The 14,754-nt window shown below is 43.0% G+C and overlaps 1 protein-coding gene across 4 annotated transcripts in view; it reads right to left on the bottom strand.

The window, feature by feature from the left end:
- LOC126175669 (rab11 family-interacting protein 4) overlaps window positions 1–14,754 on the bottom strand; it is a 954,952-nt gene that overhangs the window by 729,982 nt on the left and 210,216 nt on the right. The gene's annotated exons all lie outside the window — the stretch shown is intronic.

Genomic DNA, 14,754 nt, shown 5'->3' with positions numbered 1-14,754 from the left:
TATTACCTATGCGGTCTTTCCAACTGAAGTTGTTAGTAATTTTAACACCCAGGTACTTAGTTGAATTGACAGCCTTGACAATTGTACTATTTATCGAGTAATCGAATTCCAACGGGTTTCTTTTGGAACTCATGTGGATCACCTCACACTTTTCGTTATTTAGCGTCAACTGCCACCTGCCAAACCATACAGCAATCTTTTCTAAATCGCTTTGCAACTGATACTGGTCTTCGGATGACCTTACTAGACGGTAAATTACAGCATCATCTACGAACAACCTAAGAGAACAGCTCAAATTGTCACCCAGGTCATTTATATAGATCAGGAACAGCAGAGGTCCCAGGACGCTTCCCTGGGGAACACCTGATATCACTTCAGTTTTACTCGATGATTTGCCGTCTATTACTACGAACTGCGACCTTCCTGATAGGAAATCACGAATCCAGTCGCGCAACTGAGACGATACCCCATAGGCCCGCAGCTTGATTAGAAGTCGCTTGTGAGGAACGGTGTCAAAAGCTTTCCTGAAATCTAGAAATACGGAATGAACTTGAGATCCCCTGTCGATAGAGGCCATTACTTCGTGCGAATAAAGAGCTAGCTGCGTTGCACAAGAACGATGTTTTCTGAAACCATGCTGATTACGTATCAATAGATCGTTCCCCTCGAGGTGATTCATTATGTTTGAATACAGTATATGCTCCAAAACCCTACTGCAAACCGACGTCAATGATATAGGTCTGTAGCTCGATGGATTACTCCTACTACCCTTCTTAAACACTGGTGCGACCTGTGCATTTTTCCAATCTGTAGGTACAGATCTATCGGCGAGCGAGCGGTTGTATACGATTGCTAAGTAGGGAGCTATTCTATCAGCGTAATCTGAAAGGAACCTAATCAGTATACAATCTGGATCTGAAGACTTGCCCGTATCAAGCGATTTGAGTTGCTTCGCAACCCCTAAGGTATCTACTTCTAAGAAACCCATGCTAGCAGCTGTTCGTGTTTCAAATTCTGGAATATTCCATTCGTCTTCCCTGGTGAAGGAATTTCGCAAAACTGTGTCCAATAACTCCGCTTTAGCGGCACAGTCGTCGGTAACAGTACCATCGGCACTGCGCAGTGAAGGTATTGACTGCGTCTTGCCGCTTGTGCACTTTACATACGACAAATCAGTTAGGTCACTTCAGTCTGAAGTCAGTGGGACGGAAGCATAGAGATTATGTTTAAAGACAACACTTTACTTTCTACAGAACAGCAAAGGAACAGCGTTCCTTGAGGGGTCCACCTACAGAATGTCGCTGCAACTGCACGCTGCTGGACGCCTACACAGGTGCACCGTCGCTGCGTCATACAGGGACCTACTAATTGGCTTCCTGTAGGCAGGCGGGTTTCACAACGTCCGCTCCAGGGGGCATGTCAACCAGCAGCAGGAAGCCGCGAGGCACACGGCGCTTGCCGCTCTGACTTGGGCTAGCGTGGTACGTAGCTCTGGCGTACAGAGCAGCCACTGCCAGAGTCCGATAAAACGATCTCACTTTCCTTGCCGCGTCTTTGTTTTCAGTGCACGTATGCGCGCTAGTATACACACACACACTAACACAGTTGTCTCGCTTCTTAAACGGTAACTCGATATTAAAAACATTACATCTTCTTTTCGTAACAGTAGTGTCCTCAGAGATGTAGTAAGGAGAAGACATTGTGAACAAACAACGATATGATACATGGTCACCTTTGGTTCAGGATTGTTTGGAACGGCATTTAAACACCATTCTCCACTACGCACTTCTAGATACAAACGGAAGAGCGCCAAACAGACATTCAGTAATACACTATTCGCCATTAAAATTGTTACACCAAGAAGAAATGCACATGATAAGCGGGTATTCATTGGCCAGATATATTATATTAGAACTGACATGTGATTACTATTTCACGCAATTTGGGTGCATAGATCCTGAGAAATCAGTACCCAGAACAACCACCTCTGGACGCAATAACGGCCTTGATACGCCTGGGCATTGAGTCAAACAGAGCTTCGATGGCGTGTACAGGTACAACTGCCCATGCAGCTTCAGCACGATACCACAGTTCATCAAGAGTAGTGACTGCCGTATTGTGACGAGCCAGTTGCTCGGCCACCATTGACCAGACGTTTTCAATTGGTGAGAGATGTGGAGAATGTGCTGGCCAGGGCAGCAGTCGACCATTTTCTGTATCCAGAAAGGCCCGTACAGGACCTGCAACATGCGGTCGTGCATTATCCTGCTGAAATGTAGGGTTTCGCAGGTATCGAATGAAGGGTAGAGCCACGGGTCGTAACACGTCTGAAATGTAACGTCCACTGTTCAAAGTGCTGCCAATGCGAACAAGAGGTGACCGAGACGTGTAACCAATGGCACCCCATGCCATCACGCCGGGTGATACGCCAGTATGGTGATGACGAATACACGCTTCCAATGTGCGTTCACCGCGATGTCGCCAAACACGTATGCGACCATCATGATGCTGTAAACCGAACCTGGATTCATCCGAAAAAATGACGTTTTGCCATTCGTGCACACAGATTCGTCGTTGAGTACACCATCGCTCCTGTCTGTGATGCAACGTCAAGGGTAACCTCAGCCATGGTCTCCGAGCTGATAGTCCATGCCGCTGCAAACGTCGTCGAACTGTTCGTGCAGATGGTTGTTGTCTTGCAAACGACCCCATCTGTTGACTCAGGGATCGAGACGTGGCTGCACGATCCGCTACAGCCATGCGGATAAGATGGCTGTCATCTCGACTGCTAGTGATACGATGCCATTGGGATCCAGCACGGCGTTCCGTATTGCCCTGCTGAACCCACCGATTCCATATTCTGCTAACAGTCATTGGATCTCGACCAACGCGAGCAGCAATGTGGCGATACGATAAACCGCAATCGCGATAGGCTACAATCCGACCTTTATCAAAGTCGGAAACGTGATGGTACACATTTCTGCTCCTTACACGAAGCATCACAACAACGTTTCACCAGGCAACACCGGTCAACTTCTGTTTGTGTATGAGAAATCGGTTGGAAACTTATCTCATGTCAGCACATTGTAGGTGTCACCACCGGCGCCAACCTTGAGTGAACGCTCTGAAAAGCTAATCATTTGCATATCACAGCATATTATTCCTGTCGGTTAAATTTCGTGTCTGTAGCACGTTATCTTCGTGGTGTAGCAATTTTAATGTCCGGTAGTGTACATCAGAAATAAAAATCTCTCTCAAAATCGAACTAGTCACGGGATTTTAAGAATTCCTCATTTTCCCTTTTTTTATGGTGGAAGCCATATCGTTACAAATGTATTAGCTTACAGTCACTTAGGGAAACATAGCTAAACCTAAATCAGTATGATGTATATTGAAGACCAAGCGGTGAATGTATATTTGTACCGAAGTCAGGATTCGAACCTAGGCGTCCTGCTCACTAGGCAAATGGACTAACCATTACGCCATCATGGCACAGTGGCTTCTCACAAGTGCACGACTACCATAACATGCCTCCCTCCTCAAACCATATTCCCTTTCACGCCTCAGCCCACTTGGTATTCCCACTTGGTAAACTCGAATAGCATTGAAGATGCAGGATCCCCCGGTTCTGTCGATGTTGAGGTGCTATTCAAATACAGTTGGAGAACCTCTGGAATGATGTTCGAGTTTAGGGGGAATACCACCTGGGCTTAGGCGTGAATGGGAATTTGGATCGAAGAGGGAGGGGTACTAGAGTAGTATGAGCATTCATGCAAAACCACTGAGACAGAATGGCGTAGTAGTTAGACCATCTGCCTACTGAAGTGGACACCCGGGTTTGAATCCTTGTCTTGGTACAAATTTTCATTCGTTGGTTCAATCTGTATGTATACACATAAATGTCTCTGGAACCATATAGTTTCATTTGATTAAATCACTATGGTTGGACAAAGATTTTTATCAGACATCACCATATCGAGACTTCGCTGTTCATACACCACATTTCTCGGTTGTTCTTTGCTTGTTATGCCAAATCCACACATGCCGCGACAGTTTAGCCGTAATGACGAAACTCGACCAATACCTGGATTGTGGAATCTTCTGTTCTATGTAGACAATGAAAGTCATGGATTCTTAGTCTATGAGGATACTAAAGTATATTACTTAGTTCTTTTTTCTGCAAAAGCCCATATATACTGTTGGCCAATAAATTACAAGACCGTGAAGATAACATGAACAAAATGTGAATCTGGCATGAAATGTACTTGATTACACTGATTAGCATTTACTTACATGCATATCTGAATGAACAGAAAACTGTTGATGATCCACAGCTCTACGAAATTATCACAACAGGACAAAGTTAGTAGCAGTAAAGTCTTTCTGTACATAAGGATATATTCATACATTCTGTTTATGAGAAAAGATTGCACAACAGGATTCTCATTTAGAAACACCATCTGCATTTTTATGAGAAGGTGGTGTTGTGCCTCACGTAAGAAGGAGGAATGCCTTCTGGCATGTGTCAGAATTTGACAGCAGTAGGACCGTGGCTTGAAGAGACTTTGGTTTTTTGTTTCGCAATATTGATTGTCGCGTTGGTCTGGAGCCTGTGATTGTCATGCGAATATGTGGTCGATGGGAATTTTTTTTTGATCATTTGATGACTTTACAAGGCGGTAAGCCGCGCGGGATTAGCCGAGCGGTCTAAGGCGCTGCAAAAAAATGGTTCAAATGGCTCTGAGCACTATGGGACTTAACTGCTGAGGTCATCAGTCCCCTAGAACTTAGAACTACTTAAACCTAACTAACCTAAGGACACCACAAACATCCATGCCCGAGGAAGGATTCGAACCTGCGACCGTAGCGGTCGCGCGATTCCAGACTATAGCGCCTAGAACCGCTCGGCCACTCCGGCCGGCAAGGCGCTGCAGTCAAGGAGTGTGCGGCTGGTGCTGGCGGAGGGTCGAGTCCTCCCTCGGCCATGGGTGTGTGTGTGTTTGTCCTTAGTATAATTTAGGTTAAGTAGTGTGTAAGCTTAGGACTGATGACCTTAGCAGTTAAGTCCCATAAGATTTCACACACATTTGAACATTTTGATTTTGAACAAGGCGGTAAATAAACATCATCTGCAAAAAATCTAAGAGGGTTGTGTAGATTGTCTCCAAAATCGCTTATGCAATCAGGAACAACAGAGGACAAACAACGCTTCCTTGGGGAGCGTCAGGCATTACTTCTGTTGTACTCGATGACTTCCAGTCAGTTACTCGTATTACGAACTGTGACCTTTCTAACAGGAAATCACGAATCTAGTCACAGAAATGAGACGATACTCCTCCATAGGCACGCCTTTTGGAAATCTGAAAATACGGAATCAATTTGATGACTCCTGTTGATAGCTCTCATAACTTGGCGAGAATAAAGTTATTTGTGGTTCACAAGAACGATATTTTCTGAATCCGTGTTGGCTATTTGTCAATAAATCGTTTTCTTGGAGGTGATTCATAATGTTCGCGCGCAGCATATTTTTCAAAATCCTTCCGAAAATCGACATTAATGATATCGGTCTATAATTCAGCGGATTACTCATATTTCCTTCCTTGGGTATTGGTCTGACTTGTGCAACTTCTCACTCTTTGGGTACGGATCTGTTGCTGTTCGTCCCTTTAAGTACTTCCTGGATCTGCTCCTTTTTTTTTTTTAGATGACGCGAGAGTCTCCTCGCCTAAAGGATGGGTGTCATCTGCGACAGCAGAACTTTGCAGTGGCGTCATGCCAAGTTGTCCTAATGACCCGGTAACATCACGGATCACATAGGGAGGCAACCGCCACTGCGGTTATAGCAGTTTATGACCAATGTGTTATCTTGGAAACGTTGAATGATAATTCATAACTCGGTGGGCGGATGGTGGATGATTGATTCTGTTAGCTAACTAGTCCTACGCGGTGACGAACACAGCTCGTGAAACCAGCTAATACCAACCGTAAAAAACTATCGATAGGTGTGTACTAGGATGCAGTCGCAGAAAATAAATGTTTTACTTTTAGAATTTTCTGATGTACAGTCTGACAAGCAGGTCCTGTACATTGAGTTTATTCTAACTAACTTCATGGTTGGGGAATATAGAACTACTGCGGCAGCTAGTAGTTCTGTACACCTGCACTCGATCACGTCCGCACGGGAAGAACACAGATGTGTACCTCTCCACAGCCCGACCTCTGTTGAAAACAGTCTATGTGAACGCTACGTCTGCTGCAGACACTACAATTCTAACGTTCAAGCACGACCAAGACTAATGTCGGTATTGCACTGTCCACATGTGCAAGCATATCTGAGACAAATTCATGAATAAAAATTTAAAATTTTCACTCCAGAGATTTAGGATGACACATGCGATAGAAGATAGCCTGGGACACACTGAGGATTGAACACCAACCCTATGACACGTAGACTATAGATTTGTTCAAATATCGCCCGCGCTGGTAGAGGACACGGAAAATTAAGCTGTTCATAACAGATAAAAATAATAACTTTTCCTCCAGATGATTTTATTAATGTGAAAATAATGCTTGTGATCAACTTTGAAGCTACTACGCTTTCTCATAAGGCACATTTGCTTGATTAAATAAAGACCCGCACCCATTCAGTCTAGGTGAATATAGCACGCACTTCAATCCTACATCGTACCCAGATAACGAAATGTATCAAACATTAACTGAATCAAATGTATCAAACATTAACTTTTCACAGCCACGAGAGAGACACTGCTCTCTCTCTCTCTCTCTCTCTCTCTCTCTCTCTCTCTCTTTTGTTTCGTCGTATAGCGTCCGCTGTTTTCATTATTTGACAAATTTACCTTATTTTATGGTCGGATGAATTTCCTGTCGCCCTTGTCTTCATTCAAACAAAGGGCATGGAGTCGTGTACAGCATGTGTCAGTGAATCACGTAACTTCTGTTCCGTGTTTTAAATAACAGGTCACTGCACAAGCTACCCTTTTTCCATGCTTAACCGACGCATTTCGACAATTTATTCTTATTATGAAGTGCAGGTATTTACATTGGTATTTTATGTGACGTTTACATGTGTGTTGTTTCTCCTTTCTTTCCCTGCAGTCATTTTTGTGGTTTTGCTGCAAAAATTGATAAATATTAATCTTGTGATTTTTTTTGGTGTCATAATGTCACAGAGTAGTATTTTTTGTCTGTCTAGTTACAAATACTGTGCCTTCTTCGTTGTACAGAAATCAATACACACGCAAGCCAACATTCAACACTATTTGCTTATGTGAAATAAAAATATAGAACAAAGATATTACAATAGTACGGCTACCCAGAGGTCTGCATACAGTCTGAGGTGTTCTGTTTTTCATGGATTCCACATGGAGGCAAAAATAAGAAGAGATGGCGCTACAGACTTAACACTATACGTTGCTTTGAAGTAGTCGCCGTGTTAGGTGCCCCAAAACATTAGAAGCCAATTGTGTACATGGAGATTGTTTACGAGGGCTTTTGTTTGTAATCTCTGTCGTGTGTACGAGACAGTTGTTTTAAACAGGAAATATTCTAGTAACATAGTGTCAGGAAGGCGTTTTCAAACGTTTTTCTCGCCTTAAATGCTTATTCGATCCATTAATACGACGCATGTTTCTTTGTAAATGTAACTTTATTTTTGTCTATAGATTTGAAATAATCAAGAAGAGAATTATTTGATCTGAAAAGTATGCTTTCGTAATCTCTTTAAACCTTCTTTTAGTGTATTTGCGTCGACAGCTGATTATGCAAGAACTGCGGAAACAATGCGTCTTTGCTTACTAGCACTCAGTCTTAGTCGTAACATTTTAAACTTCCAAATAATATGCACAACATGTTTAACATTCAGGTTTGCAAAAAACTTACCTACGTTTCGTTTGGTAGCCCATAAATAACTGCAATGAAGGAAGAAGAAAGCAAGTCATGGTATCATGTGTTGTGGATGTCAACAAAGTGAAAGAGTCCTGAAATGTACTCGTAGAATGAAGGAACTGCACGAAAGTGTTAGAGTGCCAATGCGTCACTGTCACTGTAATTTAAACGTCATCTTATTCTCAAATATTAACTATAACGTGTCATTCAATGTGTGGCCAACAATAGCAAAAAATGATAAATTCATTTTTGAAAGCACGTCCCAGCAATTTGGAGCTCAATAAATATCACTAGTAGGCAGTTCTGATGATATTAATGAGGATTTAAACTAGTGCCTTCTATACCAGTTTATGCAAAAGACTGCACCGTGAATAAAGAAATGGCCGGCCGGAGTGGCCGTGCGGTTCTAAGCGCTACAGTCTGGAACCGAGCGACCGCTACGGTCGCAGGTTCGAATCCTTCCTCGGACATGGATGTGTGTGATGTCCTTAGGTTAGTTAGGTTTAATTAGTTCTAAGTTCTAGGCGACTGATGACCTCAGAAGTTAAGTCGCATAGTGCTCAGAGCCATTTGAGCCAATAAAGAAATTGTCTCAATAGTGTAGACCCTGTAAAATGGATATTTTGCTCCAACAAGTATGTTACCCATTTTTTAAGTGCTAATAGCTTAAACGCTGTAATATGTACATTCTTCTTAAAGGTGTGTTTCACATATATTTTAATAAAGATTTACTTAATAGCATGTAGTTTCACACTTGGTTTTCACACTAAACTTTTGTTTCTTTTTCACATAAGCCTGTCTGTTTCATTTCCCAGAATATTTCTTGCCATGACTTCTCTGTATCCGATTTTCAGGAGTAATATGCTTTATTTTACTTTTTAATTTCGCCAAGGTTTGTGATAGACAAATAATAATACTGGGACGCCATGAAATCACTGATTTTATTTATTTATTCAAATACGGTACACTGTACTTGTCAGTCAAGAACGTAAGTGTGAATAATAAGTATTACGTATATTTAGAAGGCGTACATGGGAATGACGATTAAGGTCAATAAAATTTAAAATTAAGTTCATAATGCCATCTTATAGAGGAATGAAAGTACAGTAATGTGCCATGTTTTTTTTTTCTGTGAAATGGACCAAGGTGCTCGAAAATTTGTGGTAAAGTTTTGCTGTACCGTTAATTGAGAAAAGCGACCAAGGTTCACTCGGTGCTGAGAAAGTACAATCAAGATCAGTTTTCTTCTTAGAGTTTTTTCTTCTCGTTTTACGTTTATCTTATGATGCTATAGCTTCATGTCACCGACTTTCCAACAATACGAGGTGCATTCAAGTTCTAAGGCCTCCGATTTTTTTCTAATTAACTACTCACCCGAAATCGATGAAACTGGCGTTACTTCTCGACGTAATCGCCCTGCAGACGTACACATTTTTCACAACGCTGACGCCATGATTCCATGGTAGCGGCAAAGGTTTCTTTAGGAGTCTGTTTTGACCACTGGTAAATCGCTGAGGCAATAGCAGCACGGCTGGTGAATATGCGGCCACGGAGAGTGTCTTTCATTGTTGGAAAAAGCCAAAAGTCACTAGGAGCCAGGTCAGGTAAGTAGGGAGCATGAGGAATCACTTCAAAGTTGTTATCACGAAGAAATTGTTGCGTAACGTTAGCTCGATGTGCGGGTGCGTTGTGTTGGTGAAACAGCACACGCGCAGCCCTTCCCGGACGTTTTTGTTGCAGTGCAGGAAGGAATTTGTTCTTCAAAACATTTTCGTAGGATGCACCTGTTACCGTAGTGCCCTTTGGAACGCAATGGGTAAGGATTACGCCCTCGCTGTCCCAGAACATGGACACCATCATTTTTTCAGCACTGGCGGTTACCCGAAATTTTTTTGGTGGCGGTGAATCTGTGTGCTTCCATTGAGCTGACTGGCGCTTTGTTTTTGGATTGAAAAATGGCATCCACGTCTCATCCATTGTCACAACCGACGAAAAGAAAGTCCCATTCATACTGTCGTTGCGCGTCAACATTGCTTGGCAACATGCCACACGGGCAGCCATGTGGTCGTCCGTCAGCATTCGTGGCACCCACCTGGATGACACTTTTCGCATTTTCAGGTCGTCATGCAGGATTGTGTGCACAGAACCCACAGAAATGCCAACTCTGGAAGCGATCTGTTTAACAGTCATTCGGCGATCCCCCAAAACAATTCTCTCCACTTTCTCGATCATGTCGTCAGACCGGCTTGTGCGAGCCCGAGGTTGTTTCGGTTTGTTGTCACACGATGCTCTGCCTTCATCAAACTGTCGCACCCACGAACGCACTTTCGACACATCCATAACTCCATCACCACATGTCTCCTTCAACTGTTGATGAATTTCAATTGGTTTCACACCACGCAAATTCAGAAAACGAATGATTGCACGCTTTTGAAGTAGGGAAAACGTCGCCATTTTAAGTATTTAAAACAGTTCTCATTCTCGCCGCTGGCGGTAAAATTCCATCTGCCATACGGTGCTGCCAGCTCTGGGACGTATTGACAATGAACGCGGCCTCATTTTAAAACAATGCGCATGTTTCTATCTCTTTCCAGTCCGGAGAAAAAAAATCGGAGGCCTTAGAACTTGAATGCACCTCGTACTTGCCACTCACTCGCACATTGTAAACTAAGCTCGAACTGTTATATCGTTTAGTAATAAATGACCCATATAAAGCTGCGCCACATTGTGCAGCCAAAGCAGCCTGGCAAAGGACTTTTCTCGGTAAGATGAGCGGAAATACTCATGTGTTACTGTTACTGAGATTGCACTTGAAGTTATTTCATAAGTGAAATGAAGTCATCAGAAATGTCGGAGAATGAAAATGAACATTCCACTCTTGTGCAGATACAATTACAAGGAAAAGTAAAGTGTTGCGGAGTATTTCTGATTCTTCAAAAAGATAACGGGGCACGAGTAGCGTTAAAGGTGACGATTATAAGTGCTTACGATTAAGAAGTTTTCAGAATGTTCCATTTATAGGGAGGAATAGATTAATCAAGGAATTAAATCAAACGGCTTCCTATAATAAACAAAACTCATTTAACCGGATTTATCGGTATAAATCCTGTCTTGCGAAGATGACCAATGAGAAATCTAGATGAAGCTGTAACACAGCCTCTCTTCTGCTTGCAACGCTTCATCAGCATCAAAGTGAAGGTCTCGAAGGTGTGCTTTAAGTTATGGAAACAAATGAAAACCGGATGGGGCCAAGTCGGGACCGTACAGTGGAGAATCGACGACCGTAAACCCAAGAGATGGGATTGTCACGAATGTAGCAGCACTCGTGACTGTTCTGGCACTGTTATGCAGAATGAGAGGACTCTCCATGCGTGGACGAACTCTTGGAATGCGAAACTCGATTGCAGCATACTGTTTCTCATTCTCCGATATAGTTACGTTACACAACGGCATGTTAGACGCTGCAGTTCGGAGCCTCCTAGTGGTAAAGGGATGAAAATGTGTAGAGATGTAGAATAAACATGTAGAATGTTGATAAAATTTGTTTATTTTGCCTAAAAAGCTTTAAGAGTTTTCACATAAAAAAAATTAGAAGGCATTGCTTTTCACTATTCTATACCAAATATATACCAAATAAATTAATAAATGATGGAGATGATCCTCGCTGGTGCACAAAACGGTTTAGAACACTGTTGCAGGAACAACTAAATAAACATGCCACATTTAAACAGACGCAAAATCCCCAAGATTGGCGATCTTTTACAGAAGCTCGAAATTTAGCGCGGACTTCAGTGCGAGATGCTTATAATACTTTCCACAACGAAACTTCGCTTGGAAACCTGGCAGAAAATCCAAAGAGGTTCTGGTCGTATGTGTACTACCGGCCAGACACAATCAATACCTTCTCTGCGCTATAGCAATGGAGATACTATCGGAGACAGTGCTGCCAAAGCAGAGTTACTAAACACAGCCTTCCGAAATGCCTTCACAAAAGAAGACGAAGTAAATATTCCAGAATTCGAATCAAGAACATGAGTAACGTAGAAGTAAATATCCTCGGAGTAGTGAGGCAACTTGAATTACTTAATAAAAGAAAGTCTTCTGGTCCATCTTGTGTACCAATTAGGTGCCTTTCAGAGTATTCTGATGTAATAGCTCCATACTTAACAATCTTATACAACTGTTCGCTCGACGAAAGATCCGTACCCAAAGACTGGAAAGTTGCAGAGGTCACACGAATATTCAAGAAAGGTAGTAGGAGTAATCCACTAAATTACAAGCCCATATCGTTGCCTATATGCAGCAGCATTTTGGAACATATATTGTGTTCAAACATTATGAATTACCTCGAAGAAACGCTCTATTGACACACAGTCAACATGGATTTAGAAAACATCGTTCTTGTGAAACACAACTAGCTCTTTACTCGCATCAAGTGGTGAGTGCTATTGACTCGGGATTTGTGATTGATTCCGTATTACTGGATTTCCGGAAGGCTTTTAACACTATACCACACAAGCGGCTTGTAGTGAAATTGCTTGCTTATGCACTATCGTTTCAGTTATGTGACTGGATTCATGATTTCCTGTCAGAGAAGTCACGGAAAGTTCATAAGGACATCATACACATCTATGTCCGAGGCAGGATTTGAACCTGCGACCGTAGCAGCTTCGCCGTTCCGGACTGAAGCGCTTAGAACCGCTCGGCCACAGCGGCCGTCTCACGGAAAGCCATCGAGTAAAATAGAAGTGATTTCTGGCACTCCCCAAGGTAGTGTTATAGGCCCTTTGCTGTTCCTTATCTATATAAACGATTTGGGAGACGATCTGAGCAGCCGCCTTAGATTGATTGCAGATGACGCTGTCTGTTATTTGTGGACTAATAACGTCATCAGAAGATCAAAACAAATTGCAAAACGATTTAGAAAAGATATCTATATGGTGCTAAAATTGGCAATTGACTCTAAATAACGAAAAGTGTGAGGTCATCCACATGAGTGCTAAAAGGAATCCGTTTAACTTCGGCTACACGATAAATTAGTCTAATCTAAAGGCTGTAAATCCAACTAAATTTCTAGGAATTACAATTACGAACAACTAAAATTGGTAGGAACACAGAAAATGTTGTGAGGAAGGCTAAGCAGAGACTGCGTTTCGTTGACAGGACACTTAGAAAATGTAACAGACCTACTAAGGTGACTGCCTACACTACATTTCCCCCGTCCGTCGACTTTTAGAATACTGCTGCGCGGTCAGATAGGATTGTCGGGGTGCATCGAAAATTTAAAAGAAAGGCAGCACGTTTTATATTATCACGAAATAGGGGAGAGAGTGTCACTGAAATGGTAAAGGATTTGAGGTGGACGTAAAACAAAGGCGTTTTTCGTTGCGGCGGAATCTTATAACGAAATTTCAATCACCAACTTTCTCCTCCGAATGCGAAAATATTTTTTTGACGCTGACCTACATAGGTAGAAACGATGACCATGATAAGTTTAGGGAAATCAGAGCTCGTATGGAAAGATGTAGGTGTTCGTTCTTTCCGCGCGCTATACGAGATTGTACTAATGAGAATTGTGAAGGTACGCCTAGTTCGATGAACCCTATGCCAGGCACTTAAATGTGATTTGCAGAGTATCCACGCAGATGTAGACGTAGACCACGCCCTCGTATTCTCCATATACACAAATTATCTGACGGATAGGGTCAGTAGCAATCGTTGTTGAGCGAGTGTAGGAGAATACTATTTGGTGCCACGAGGTGCAGCTTGTCGTAAATGTAGAAGAATGTTAGTTGATGCGGATGAGTAGGAAAAAGAATCGAGTATTGTTCAAAATGGTTCAAATGGCTCTGAGCACTATGGGACTTAAATTCTAAGGTCATCAGTCCCCTAGAACTTAGAACCACTTAAACCTAACTAACCTAAGGACATCACACACATCCATGCCCGAGGCAGGATTCGAACCTGCGACCGTAGCGGTCACGCGGTTTTAGACTGAAGCGCCTAGAACCGCACGGCCACACCGGCCGGCCATTGTACAATCTGCGCCGTTCAATTCAGAACAAAAGACGTGGCAAGTTGAGCAAGGGCATCGTTTTGCTGCAAAGACAATGCCCGTCCGCATGTGGCGAATCAGACCAAAGATCTCATCACATCTTTTCGATGGGAAACTCTAGATCATCCTCCTTACAGCCCCGACCTTGCGCCCAATGACTACCATCTATTCCTGCACTTGAAGGCACCTGGGCGGTCAGCGTCTTGAAGACGATGACAAAGTCAAAACAGTGGTGATGCAGTGCTTAACAAGTCAGGCGGAAGGCTTCTATGAGGAGGGTATTCAAAAACTGGTACAACGTTATGACAAGGGCCCCAATATTAACGGAAATTATGTAGAAAAGTAGATTAAGGTAGAGGTTTCATGTAAAAATAAAATTATTGAGATATCTTAGCACGTCTTTTTTTAATTTCAAAACGGTACCTACTAAAAAAAAACACGCCTCGTAACTACTTGTGGTGCAAGATAGCCTCCACAAGGCACCGTCTGGTGGATTGCAGATGTATGTAGACGTAGACCTTTTATCCCGAAGAGAGAGCTTTATCGCGTTTCACTTGGTGTCCTCTAGACACAGTACCGCTTCAGATCGTGTGTGGAAGAGAGCTCGTTAGTTACACGCTTGTTGACGAGAGGCGACGAGAAGGCGAAGTGCTACCCGCTGTCTCACGGCGTCGCGGCGGGCGTTGTTTACGCTGCACGCGGGCCCCCACGCGCCGACAGCCTTCGGTCGCCCTCCCACTCTGAGAGAGCCCACGTGGTGATGCACGCCTCGCACCCAACCTTGTCTGCCTTCC

The sequence above is a fragment of the Schistocerca cancellata genome, chromosome 3 (assembly GCF_023864275.1).
Source record: "Schistocerca cancellata isolate TAMUIC-IGC-003103 chromosome 3, iqSchCanc2.1, whole genome shotgun sequence".
Lineage (NCBI taxonomy): Eukaryota > Metazoa > Arthropoda > Insecta > Orthoptera > Acrididae > Schistocerca > Schistocerca cancellata.
This window is presented reverse-complemented; position numbering and strand designations above follow the sequence as displayed.